Here is a 14,141-nt window from a genome sequence, read left to right on the forward strand (position 1 = left end):
CCTATCACAGATAACATTCATCCTATAAAAATGATTCCCACGTACTTGATTCTTAAAAACAAACATTTACTGAGTGCTTGCTATATTCAAGAACTGTGGGGCAGGGCGTGCTGTAACGAGTAAATGATGCTTATAATCAAAAAAAGAAACAGTCATATGTATACACAAAACAGAGAGTGAGGTGTTACAAGTACCAAGTAAAATCCCTTTCTTAATGTTAAAATCAAAAGAAAGCATCCAGAAGAAAAAAGCTTGGCTGGAAGTCAAAAGACCTGAACTTTAGTCCTGACTTTTTTTTTTTTAACTGACATATAGTTGATTTACAATGTTGTGTTAGTTTCAGGTGTACAGCAAAATGACTCAGTTACACATGTGTATTTATGAATATATATATTCTTTTTTTTACATTCTCTTCCATTATAGGTTATTACAAGATACTGGGTATAGTTCCCTGTGCTATATAGTAAGTCCTTGCTGGTTATCTACTGTATATATATTAGTGTGTATATTTTAATCCCAAACTTTTAATCCTGACTTTTCCACCAAATAGCTGTGAACTTGAGAAATCTGCTTAACTTTTCTGTGCCTTAAATTTCTCATTGTTATTATTATTATTATTTTGGCTGTGCTGGGTCTTAGTTGCGGCATGCAGGATCTTTAGTTGCAGCATGCGGGGTCTTAGTTGTGGCATGAGGGATCTAGTTTCCTGACCACGGATCGAACCTGGGCCCCCTGCATGGGGAGCATGGAGTCTTAACCACTGGACCACCAGGGAAGTCCCCTCACTGGTAAATATGGATAATGATAGCTTTTCATTCTGCCTCACAGAAGTATCATGACTATGAGCATGAAATTAATAATAGGCTAAATTATTTTTAAAGATATTAGCAATATTAGTATTAGAAATAATAATGAGCAGGAAAAAGCTTCCAAAATAGCAACCACATTTGAACAAGAGTTACTAACTTAGACCAAATGGTAAGAGCACTAAGCAGAGTTCACATGTAATTAAATGACTAGCTACCAGTGTTCTCATCCTGCCTACATAGCTCTGCCCCCCGAATTGGCTATGGTAATTAAAGATTACTAAAATGAAGATTTCCCTTCCCAACTTATTTTTAATTTTGAATAAACCACTCAGAAGAAATGAATAATCTACCAAGCTGCTTTTGTTTCATAAAAATGGTATGTGTCATGAAATGAGTCCCCAAGACAATTATCTTGCCTCTTCTATGCCCTCATATAATATCTTGGGAAAATTTTGATGAGGGACATTGGACCATTCACATAAAAAAAGCCCCAGGTAACTGGCTGACATCTTTAAGCACTTACAAGCTAACCCTAGCCTGAGACCAAAAAATGAAATTCAGAAAGCACCCTTGGGACTTCCCTGGTGGCGCAGTGGTTAAGAATCCACCTGCCAATGCAGGGGACATGGGTTCTATCTCTGGTCCGGGAAGATCCCACATGCCACGGAGCAACTAAGCCCGTGTGCCACAACTGAGCCTGTGCTCTAGGGCCCGTGTGCCACAACTACGGAAGCCCACGTGCCGCAACTACTGAAGCCCGCGCACCTAGAGACCGTGCTCCGCAGCAAGAGAAGCCCGCGCACCGCAATGAAGAGTAGCCCCCGCTTGCCGCAACTAGAGAAAGCCTGCGCACAGCAATGAAGACTCAGTGCAAACACCCTTTAAGACAGGGGTCCCCAACCCCTGGGCCACGGACCGCTACCAGTCCGCGGCCTATTAGGAGCCAGGCCACACGGTAGGAGTTGAGCGGCTGGCAAGCAAGAGAAGCTTCATCTGCTGCTCCCCATCGCTGTGTTTCCGCCTGTACCATCCCCCCACCCCACCCCCTGGTCTGTGGAAAAATTATCTTCCACAAAACCGGTCCCTGGTGCCAAAAAGTTTGGGGACAGCTGCTTTAAGACATAATGTGCTTCAGTTAGGACATCAAGCGTAACAAACACAGGAAACAGTAGAGATAGGAGACCTGCCTGGAGCCATCGAAGTCCTGGCTCTGCTGTTTTCTGGCTCTAAGGCTGACCTGTAATGACAAACAAACCACGTATCTTCAGTTTCATTGTCTATACATTAGGAGATTAAAAAACTAAATAATTTCAATGGTTCCTTCTTCCTCTAAAATTATGATTCCCAAGAATTTCTAGAATTTTTTCTGTCTCTCTGAGTCATTCAGTCTAGGTTTATTTGACTAAGAGATACAAACAAAACTAATTATTATTAATTAATTTGAGAATTGCATTGCTTTCCAGTTGCTCCACTGGTTTCAGAACTACCTGTAATGTATTCATATCAACTTTCTTCTCGAAAATATCTATTATTCTCAGTGATCTGTGATGATTTCTGTGTTGTATCTGTGCATCTTGGGGAAATATTTCATTTTCCTCATAGATTTATTTAGCTTTTCCACCTTTGTATAAACGAGTCAAGTCTCAAAAAAAAAAATCCCCTTAGCACTTATTTATTGTAAGTACACCATCTGAAACCCTCTGATCCTTGGGCATAGAAAAACAAAGTACAAACTCTCAAGCTTCCCCATGCTAGCATAATGGCATTTGTGTCCAAAGTATGAAACATCTTAAATGTAAATCAAAATACCCACCACAGATTTCATCATAATCACCATCACCACTAGTCACGCTATTGCGTCTACTTAGGTGACCACAATGGGTAAGAAGATCTCATTTTCTCGTTCTGCCTAATAGTTCAGGTTATTTCGATTTATCTATAATTATAAGAAGTTTATCTAGAATTATTAAATATATTGACATCTCACTGCTCTTCCAAATAGTCTAGTCTGGCTGCTAGGGGAGGAGCTAGGCCCTCACCTCTTTTGTTGCCGACTCGGGAACAAAGAGAAAGCCTTCAGTGAGTCTCCAGCCCACCAAAGAATTCTGCGTTGTCGCTCAGAAGCCCATCACTTTCAGCAAATTTCCCTCTTCGTGAGTAAAGGTGTCAAAAAACATATTTTGTTGTAGATATTTTCTGCTTAGACCCTTCTCATATTACTGTCATTTTTCAGATGCTGGGTTTTGCTCCACAAATTGCAATACCAATGCTAGAGCCCTAAGCAGTGAAGAATGAGGAATGAGAATCGTCTCTACATGTAAAGTCTGTGGTTGCCACATATAACCCACTTCCCTTGCCAAAGGACTTGCTGTCCTGGACAGGTTACTCTTTTGGTTAAACATGAGGTACCTGCTAAGGAAGGTCCTTATAAACAGATCATGGTTTCAATTTCATCAAATATCTTATTTTCCATTTGAAAGCCAATAGTTATTCTCTCTTATTTGGGTTTTTGTATGTAAATTCTGACCCAGGTTTAAAATACTGTATATAACAGACAGTTCTTATGAAAATCACAACACATTAAAATTAAGGGGAAGGGCTTCCCTGGTGGCGCAGTGGTTAAGAATCTGCCTGCCAACGCAGGGGACCCGGGTTCGAGCCCTGGTCCGGGAAGATCCCACATGCCATGGAGCAACTAAGCCCGAGCACCACAACTACTGAGCCTGCGCTCTAGAGCCCGCCAGCCACAACTCCTGAAGCCCGCGCGCCTAGAGCCCGTGCTCTGCAATAAGAGAAGCCACCGCAATGAGAAGCCAGCGCACCACTACGAAGAGTAGCCCCCGCACGCTGCAACTAGCGAAAGCCCGTGCACAGCAACGAAGACCCAATGCAGCCAAAAATAAATAAATAAAAATTAAATTTTCTAAAATAAATAAAATAAAATTAAGGAGAAAACTGTAATGAAAGAGGTACCAAATGTTCCCAAGTTAGTTTAAACCAATTGTATTACTAAATTTATAAATAATGTGTTGCCACTTCCAGAATGAGAATGCAGATCTGGTGGAAATAACCTCCAGTGGAAACCCCTTTCTTAGATTCTTCATTTGAAATATCCCAAATTTTGTTGAGGCATTGGGAAGTTAGGATTATAGAAAGTACCAGGTAAAGAAGTTGGGCCCTGGAACCAGATTGCCTGAGTTTGAAGCCTACTTATGACTTAATTGATTTGGGGCAAGTTTTTTAACCTCCTTGAGCCTCAATCTTCTCATCTATAAAATGGGAATAATAATAATTTGTGCCATTCAAATAAGTTAATACACATAAAGTACTTAATGCTTGTAACGTTGTAAGCTCTCAATAAATATTAGCCATCATCACCTCCATCATCATGATCATCATCCTCACCATTATTATTATAGGAATTGCTGGTCTTACAGTATATGGTCACATTTACCATGGGTACTATATACAAAGTAGAAGTGTAGTTTAGCAGCAAAGGCTGGTTTAGCTTCTTCCTCCAAACTTAGGGGGGGTGGGGACACCAAGGGCTAAGATTTGGAGTATAAAGAGTACATTAACTTAAATGATTTATGACAGTCCTGGCCTATCTCACCTGAAAGCATTAACAGAGCTTTATATTTACAAAAATAAATGACAGCTAGGTTTAAACTTTTACATCTTAGATGCTGGAATATATTATGGTAAGTTATATTATTTTGTTTTTTAACTGTCAGTATCTATTCTGAGCCTTTACAACCTACACAGTAGGAAAAGGATGAAAAAAAAAGACAAATGGTAATTTATATAAGAATTTCACGGGTAAGAACTAAGCAAATGAATGCATAATTTATAATTTGGCATATTACTTTGTGACACATTTAAAAATTATTACTCTGATTGATGATTTTGAAAATTCCAAGTAGCATTAGACTTCATCCTTCCATACAGTATTTCTTTGAATACCATCTCTGAATCCACAAATATTTATCTTTTTCTGGTTGATGTCCAGCTGGTAACCAATGAAATGATCTTACATTATTCTAGGATAGGAGCCAGGAACTTGATCTTATTGCATAAAGCTATTCCATTCCTCTTTGTATAAAATATATTCACCTACTGGTCCCTAGATATTTAGCTGAGAGAGCACTTAAAATTGTTCCCTTTGGAGTTGCTTGGGTGTCACTGAGAAATAAACAAATAATAAAATCAACCCCAGTATGTCTGACACAACCCAACAAGTCAGTGTGTCTCCGTGCCTTCCACAGGACCACCTTAATCAGAATCACCCAGGACATTTGTTTAAAATCCAGATTCCTGTACCATACCAAACACATAAAGAATCAGAATTTTTTTTAAAAAAAATAAGACGAAGAACCATAATTTCTAGGTCAAGGCGCTCGAGTCTGCATTTTACCAATGCGTAATTCTTACTCATATACTAAAGTTTAAGAAGTGTTTCCCTATTAACATACCTCTGAGCTTGTTCACTGTATCTAATCAGTTTCCCCCAACGTGGATTAACTGGGCAAATATAAAAGAGGCCTAGCACTGAGGGACATGATCTACACCCAGGGCAAGCAGCTGAATCACCCCAGCATCAAGGGACAGATATTTTGATCATTGATGTTTTCTATTGAAATACTTGTAAGGAAGAGGGGAAATGATGGGAAAATCTGCACATAATGAGGTATGGGGAAGTCATTCCGGCTTATACATGGTTTAACTTACACTTTACTGACCAAAGTGGCCTGTTTTGTGGCCTTTCAGACATGCGTTGTACATCTGCTTTGGTCATTGAGGAGGAGAATGCTTTTGAAAGTCAAAATGAAGTGCTGAGTACATTCTAGTTAATTGCATATGTGCAATAAAGATAAAGATATCAATATTCTTCTGTATTTCTGTGTTTTCTTACAAATATCAAAAATCTGCCAACTATAAGATTCTGTGTTTGAGAGCCAGCATTGGCCAATGCACCATTCATATGATAGAGAACTAGGACCAGGAAGAGAATTTGGAAATCAAATGGAATTCATTTACCACAGTGTTCAGTTTTTAAGAGCCTCATCTACATCAAGACCTATAAGCAATATGCATATGTAAAGTCTTTGCCAAGGAATAGTATATCTAAGGTCTTCTATGGAAAAAAAAGTAATTATAGACAAATATTAACAAGACCATCCAGGGAGAAAATGAAAAAAGGAGCAGTTAAGATGTCTTAGAACAATGCAGACTTTTTTTTCCTCGGGCTTCTATTTTTTGAATTTCATTTTTATTTTTTGTATTTCATTGTTATTTTTTGTAAAGTAATACATGTACAAGTTTTTAAAAAAATCAAATAGCACTGTGGTCAACAAAAAAGGAAAGTCCCCTGTCCCACCTCTCCCCACTCCTGTTTCGCTTCCCATAGCCAACCTTTTCAACTCTTATAACTGTTTCTATTTGTATTGTCCGCTACATTTTCTTTAAAAAAAAGTTTATACTGCTATTTCAAGGCTTTCTCATTTTAAACATTATACATTGACTACTTTACTATGCCTGGTGAGAATACAGCTCTTTTCTCATCCTCCCTCCAACCCTATCCTCCCAATATAATTGTATCACTCCTTTGGGTTAAGTAAATAGTCAGAGTTTCCATTATTATGACCTCATAAATATTGTTCAAAGATAAGTCACATATATACTATGATTATGTTTCCATTTCTCTACTACTTTGTATTTTTCCTAGAGTTAACATTTGGCTTTTCATTTTCTTCAGTTTTCCATGTACCTATCACTAAGTCATCTCTAGATCCTACCACACAACTCTAAAACTCTTTTATCACCACGATCACATGCATTGTATAATCTATCAGTTCTATGCTTTTGCAGGAGTCTTGGAACCCTACTTCCTTCTGATCTGTTCTGGATTGTCTGCTCGCTAAACTCTAAACCAAGCCTTCAGTGTAGGATTCATTTTTTGAGAGGGGTGGTTAGGGTTAGGGTGTCATGGAAGGACCCCTTTCAGTTCTCTCCTACATTGGAGCACATGGATGTTGCACAGCCAGGAGCAACACTCAGTCACACCACTGGGCTGTTCTAACAGTAACCACTCCCTGCCCAACTACCCCCTGCTATTTGATACTTAGGATTTTAGGGACCAGATGGTACATGCATTCGCAACAGGGGCAATTGCCTCAACAGAGGGCAAAAATTGTTTTGGAGGAAGGGGGAGGCCAAGAAAACTTACTCTTTAAAATACAAAGCACATACATCTAGTACATAAACAGATATATAATATATCTGTAGTATTTAAATTTCATGAGTGGGACTAATTGGGGGGCAGTCTAAAAAGACTCCTCAGGGGAGCAATAATAAAAGGAAAAAAGATTGAGGAACGCTGAGATGGTACAGCCTTTGCCACAGATGCCCCAGAATGTCAGATACCCCAGGTAGCTGTCACTTCTCACATCTCAGCCCTGCAAGTCTCTCATGGGTGAGTTTGCATGATGGGTCGTTGGTAACATGCAGAACTGTGACTGCCAGGGAGCCTGGCAAATATGGTTTTAGCTTTCTAGAGTCTAAAGCAGAGGGAGGCTGTCAGAAAGGGAGAGGGAGGGTGGGTGTTGAGTTCACCAATCTGTAACATCTGCCAAAGCTGGGTCTAGAATAGATTGAGACCATTTTGCACTTAGAATTGTGAAGCCATTGCTCCATCTTCTTATAAGTTCCAATGATGCTGCTAAGAAATGCCATGTTAATTCCTGATTCTTTGTGTGTGACCTGTTATGGGTTTTGGTGGGGGGGGTTCTCCTTCCTCCTCTGGAAGCTTTTTGGATATTCTTTTTATCATTGATGTTCTGAAATTTTAGTGATGTGTCTTGAGGTGGGTCTTTTCTATTCATTGTTGGATATTTCTGTGAGCTCTTTCATTCTAGAAACACATGATCTTCAATTCAGGGAAATTTTCTTCTTTGTTTGATATTTTTCTCCCGTTCATTATGTCTGCTCTCTCTTTATGGAATTCTTATTTGTAAAATACTGGACTTCCTGGATTGATCCTCTAATTTAATTTTTTCCCTATTTCCAGCTCTTTGTTTTTTCTTATATAAGACTGCCTCAATTTTATCTTCTGACTTTTTCCTAATTAATTTTTTCCTTCAAATATTTTTCATTAAATCAATGACAAAAATTATATTCATTTCCCTCATCAAAAATTCTTGTAATGAATAAAAGTAACAAAATGAGATAACAGTGACATATGTTTCATACATTAAAAAATTTCCTGTTAGAAGAAAAGGAATTTGTACAGCAAAAGAAAACAAGCACTCAGAACACACCCAAATGTATGTGCAAAGACATATCCATCAACTAGCTGACTGTGTTTTATTTTTTGCATAATTACTAGACCAAACACTTATGAAATATAAGTGAGAACATTAAGAAATATGAGATCCACTTCATGTTTCTAATTTTCACAATGCCAGCGCTAGACTCATAATAGTATCTTTATTGACTCTAAATGTTAAATGTTTCCAAAGTAAAAAGCAGACAATTCTTAGAGCCTGCTGAGCAGGTTTTGCTGAAATAGTGGATTTCACTATACTTTCAAGGAAAATCTGACTCAACTTCTAGTAAAATAGTATGAGTAATAAAGACACCAAATAAATATCACTAAGAGTAATACCTACACATATTAAAGTATTGATTTGAACCATGTTCTAATTGAATTACATGCTCGTCAAATCAGCCAACTTTACCTAAGACATAACACCATATCAAAGAATCTGAATTCACCCATCAATAGTTTCCAAATACCTAACCCCAAATTCATATTTGTATACTCGTTAAGAATTACAGTTTATTTAGAAAAGAAAACCAAACACACATGCATCTTTATAATTTAAAATATTTCATATTATGCATAAACAATATTCAGATTTAAGCTTTGGACCATGTTTACTTTTTCCTAAGTTATATTTATGTCATCAAGATTTTCTTATAAAGGTAATTATTAAGTGTATTAATTAAACAAACTTACAGTAGTATTTCCAATGCCAAATTTCCACCTATTAGATATGAAAGTATAAACTTCTTCTGAATGAAGATATTTGTCCAGATTTGGGGTCTAAACATTTTCTCAGGCAAACAATTTAGCGAAAAAAATTTCACCTTCATCTTAAAATGTATGCAATCTCATAATAAGCCCCTGGATTTCCAAGTTGAAACAAATCTTGGATTTCTAGAAAAGATAAACCCTTTATTTAAAAGGAGAATGGTGGGTTATAAACTCACCAACGTACTGAAAATCCTTTCGTTTCAGAAAAACCAATACTCCTGCTAAAGATGTGGGCAGTCGGTTATAACATGGATATAAATTTCACACAGTATTACTTCTCCTTAATGGTATTGCTGTAGATGCATCTTTGACCTTGGGCAGTGGTCTCATTTGATGGCCTGTGTAATATATTTGATTCTCTATATACAAATCAGACATTTACTCCCCAAGATATCATATTCACAAAGTCAAAAATTATACTTTTATTTAGAGAAGTAACAGTGACAGAGTCAAACGAGCCATCACTGTTTCCTGCTAACAAGATAGAAATTCTGAACAATATTTTCACTCGTGGCCATTTTGATGTCTGTAAGAGCTTATAGCACAAGATAATATTCTCATCAACCTTAAAGAAAGTAGCAATGAAAACAACAAGTTCAATCCTGGAAAATTTTCCACTATCCCTAATATAAGTTAAATTAACCAATATAAAGCACAAACACAGTGATGCGGTAGAGGAAAACTAGGGTACAAAGGTGCGAAAGAATATTCCTTCTGACGTCATAACTATTCTAATTGACTACACATGTTCCCATCTGAAAAATTAAATAACTCTGATTCAACCTGAATGGATTAGCAAAATTAGCATGAGTGATGCCAATATTAGAAATTTTAGAAACTGCCCTGGTGGTCCAGTGGTAAAGAATCTGCCTTCCAATGCAGGGGATGCGGGTTCGATCCCTGGTCGGGGAACTAAGGTCCCACTGGCCACGGGGAAACTAATCCCGTGCGCCTCACCTAGAGAGAAGCCCACGTACCACAACGAAAAATCACGCATGCTTCAACGAAGATCCTGCGTGCCTCAACTAAGACCCCATGCAGCCATAAAAAATAATTAGCTAATTAATTAATTTTTTAAAAAAAATTTTAGAAACTTCCACAGATGACAAGATCAAGAGGAAACCAGCTCACTGATAACTGAACAGCTCACTGAGTTTTTAGAGAACGTTAAAAAATTCATATGAAGTGCATTAAGTTAATATGTTCTTAAGTGTTAGCTATTACACACTTATTCATTTACTCTGAAACTATTTTTGTTTATTGAAGAGATAATAGAAATATATCTAACAGTCTTTCCAAGAACTGCAAACCTCCTTAACTATATGTCTAATTTTAGTGCACCTACCACCTTTAAGTTAATTCTCATACACATTATAGGAGCTTCGACAATTGTAAAGCACGATGCTCAAATAACTTTTTATTAGCTGAAATTTTGTTTGTAGATATAAATAAAACTTGGAGCATATTTTGTTATTACATCAATGGATCAAATTTTTTCAAAAACGGCTGACACCTTTTAAAATTCTAATATCATGGTGGATTAGATAGGTATGAAATAGGCAAAGATCAAATTAAAAGAAAGCATTTATTTCAATCAATAAAAGAGAGGGACTCCTTTTATGTCCATTACTTTAACCTTTCAGTAACAAAATATGTATTTGAATGAGCTTCAATCTGAAAACTGAGCAATTGTTAGCCCTGAGAGGGAGCGAGAAAGACTGAAACTCTTCTTTGGTGCTTTTGCTCAAAATCATCAGCATCAATAATAAAGTCAGAAAGGAAGAATTATTAAGTGAACATCAAACTGCCAAGGACCTCGGGCATATTTAATCACCTCAGCCAAGTATCTTACACATGTGTTTCATTAGCCACAGGAAAGCTGGGTAGAGTGTGGATGGATTGCTATAAAATCAACAACAGCTGAAAAAGACAATGCAAGCGTGTAGGGTGAGGGGCATCAGCTTTCTCAGTCCACAATTATCAGGTGCTCATGGTAAAGAAAACACGCTTCCAAAATGAAACAAGCAGAAGGATCTAAGTGTGGTTCAACAGATTTGCTCAACATGTCACTTCTAAGATTTTTGGACTCCCCAGAATTGTTGAATTACTTTTAATAGCTGCAGCTGCTATGCTAATAAACATTTTTTAATATAGAGAAACTCATATTCTAATTCCTAATTTTTTTACAAGATATTTCTAGAATATAAAATTGCTCCCATGTAACCAAATATTTAGCCCCTGGTTTTAGAACAGGAAAAGCCCTTAGAGCCCGCCAATTTAACAAATGGAGAAACCGAGGCACGGGGACATGTATTAATTTGCCCAATTTCATAGAGCAATCGAGTGGCAGGGGAGGGACTTCATGCCACATCTCCCGCTCAGAGCTCTTTCCAGACGGTGCAGAGCCTCCTCTGTGTCAGCTTTCTACGGGGGACATGAGAGAGTCACAAAGAGCGTGCTGAGGACTTAACGTGCAGTTAAGAAGATGAGGTACAGCCTTCCACACCCAAAACAACCCGAAACAGCTAAATAACAAGACAAGGCTCTATGTGATAAATTAAAAACCAAAAACAAGACAGTGAAGTGCTATAGGTGTTCAGAGAAGGGAAATAATGTAGGTGTGAGCAGCGGTCCCCAATCTTTTTGGCACCAGGAACCGTTTCATGGAAGGCAGTTTTTCCACCGGTGCTGAGGGCGATGGTTCAGGCAGTAATGCCAGCGATGGGGAGAGACGGGGAGTGACAGGGAGCCACGGGGAGCCACGGGGAGTGACGGGGAGCGGTGGGGAGCCACGGGGAGTGACGGGGAGCCACGGGGAGAGGTGGGGAGCCATGGGGAGCCACAGGGAGCCACGGGGAGAGACGGGGAGCGACGGGGAGCGATGGGGAACAACGGGGAGCCATGAGGAGCGACGGGGAGCCACGGGGAGTGACGGGGAGCCACGGGGAGCCACGGGGAATGACGGGGAGCCATGGGGAGCCATGGGGAGCAGCAGATGAAGCCTCGCTGGCTCCTCACTGGCTTGCCTGCTGCTCACCTCCTGCTGTGTGGCAGGGGTTGGGGAACCCTGGGTTTGAGGACCGAAAAATAGTTTCATGAACTATATCTTAGAACAGTAGAACTTTTCTTCTAACTTGTTATTAAGAAATAATTTTAGCCTTAAAATAATTACAAAAATAAAAATAGTTCAAGAAACCCTTGTATACCCTTCATCCAGATTCAGATCCACTTACTGTTAACATTTATCCCATTTGCTTTGTCATCTGCACTATTTATTTATTCCTTCACTCATTCATTTATTTTTCACACACTTTTTTCCAAATCACTTAAGGTAAGTTACATACATGATGACTTTTTTACCCCTGAATACTTCAGTGTGTATTTTTTAAGATTAGGAATTTTCTCTTAAATAACCACAACACAGTTATCAACTTTATAAACTGTTGCTAGATAATGCATTTATCTAAGCTAACAATCTACAATCCATATTTCAATTCTGTCAGTTGATCTAACAGCATTTTTAAATCTTAGGACATGTTCCCAGTATAGGATCCAGTCTATGGTTAGGTATTGCCTTGAGGTATCAGGTCTCTTTAGCCTCAATCAGTCTGGAACATTGATCAACCTGGGATATAGCCACAGCCTATCCCTGTCTTTCGTGACATGGACAATTTCGAAGACAATAGTTCTAGCTTCCACTATCTTTTCTGCTTTTAATATAACAGCCCTCATTTTGTGCCTATCTGCTGTTTCTTCATGATTGCATTGGGGTAATGTATTCTTTGCCCGTGATAGCCATCTGTCCTTCAGAGGTGATGTTCATTTTGATCACTTGGTCAAGGTGTTGTCCAATCTCCCCACTCTACAATTTTGTTTCTTTTTCTCCCTTGCAACCAATAAATAGTTTTATTAGGAAATGATATATTAAGATCTTTCAAATATCCTGCTCCTCATCAATACTTCTCTTAAACTTAGTAGCCATTGATTTCCAGAGTCAATCTTTACAACGATGGTTGCAAAGTGGGGATTTTCCAACTCCAGCACTCCCACTTCATTTAATGTTTGGCTTCAGCATTCTGGTGTAAAACAGAGCCCCTCTTCTCACCCGTCTATCTGTTGATTGACTTATCTTTTTCTTTCCTTCTTCTTTCCTTTCTTTCTTGTCTATTGTAATTTGATAATAATGATTTCCCTTTTTTTTTTTTTTTTTTTTTTGTGCTGCACCACACGGCTTGTGGGATCTTAGTTCCCCAACCAGGGATGGAATCTGCACCCTCAGCAGTGAAAGCGTGGAGTCCTAACCACTGGACCACCAAGGAATTGCTGATTTCCTATTTTTAAATGCTTTACAATTCATTCTTGTATTTAATTATTTTGAGGCAAATTTCCCAGATTTGGTCATTGGGAGCCTTCAAGCTGGTGCCTATGTCCTTAGGGTATGCCCTAGTTTTTTTTTGATCACTTCCTTACTTCCTGGCATATGGAAGAATTTATGGAACAGTATGTTCCAGACCCATCTCACACCTACTCTGTCCCAGCCCTAGGGAGGAAACTACCTGGAAACAGCCAGTCTCTTATACTTGAACCTTCGGGTAGCTTCTCAAGATGGGTAGAATTTTGATAGGCAGAGAGAATGAACACTAGTATTTCAGGTTCAAACAAGAAATATGCTGAACACAGAGAAAGGATTTCACTTACCCTCTTTGTTTAAGTTTTCTACAGCTATGTAACAAATTACACCTAAAAATAATCACTTAAAACAGTCATTCTGTGGATCTTCAGTTGAGGCAAAACTCAGTGGGAATGGCTTGTCTCTGATCCACTTTGTGTCAGCTGGACTCAATTAAGGCTAGAGGATCCAAGATGGCCCCACATCTGGGATCTTGGTGCTGCCTGTTGACTGGGCACTGATGCTCCTCCATGTGGCCTCTGTCTCCATCAGGAGAGCTTGACTTCCTCACATTGCAGCCCAGGGCTCCAAGGGGGTGAGAGCAGAAGCTGCCAGACCTTTTAAGGCCTTGGCCTGGAACTGGCATAGGGTCATTTTCCTTGCACTCAATTGATGAAAGCAAGTCATAAGGTCAGCCCAGTTTCAGAAAGGGGGAAATACACCCCACCTCTTGATGGAAGGAGCAGCATGCATGTATAGGATGGGAAGATCTTTGAACACAATCAACCACATCCTTTTTTACCCTTTCAATTTCTTGAAGTTAAGTTAGTAGTTTTTGAATTCCAAC

This window comes from Mesoplodon densirostris, chromosome 14, assembly GCF_025265405.1.
Source record: "Mesoplodon densirostris isolate mMesDen1 chromosome 14, mMesDen1 primary haplotype, whole genome shotgun sequence".
NCBI classification, from domain to species: Eukaryota; Metazoa; Chordata; class Mammalia; order Artiodactyla; family Ziphiidae; genus Mesoplodon; species Mesoplodon densirostris.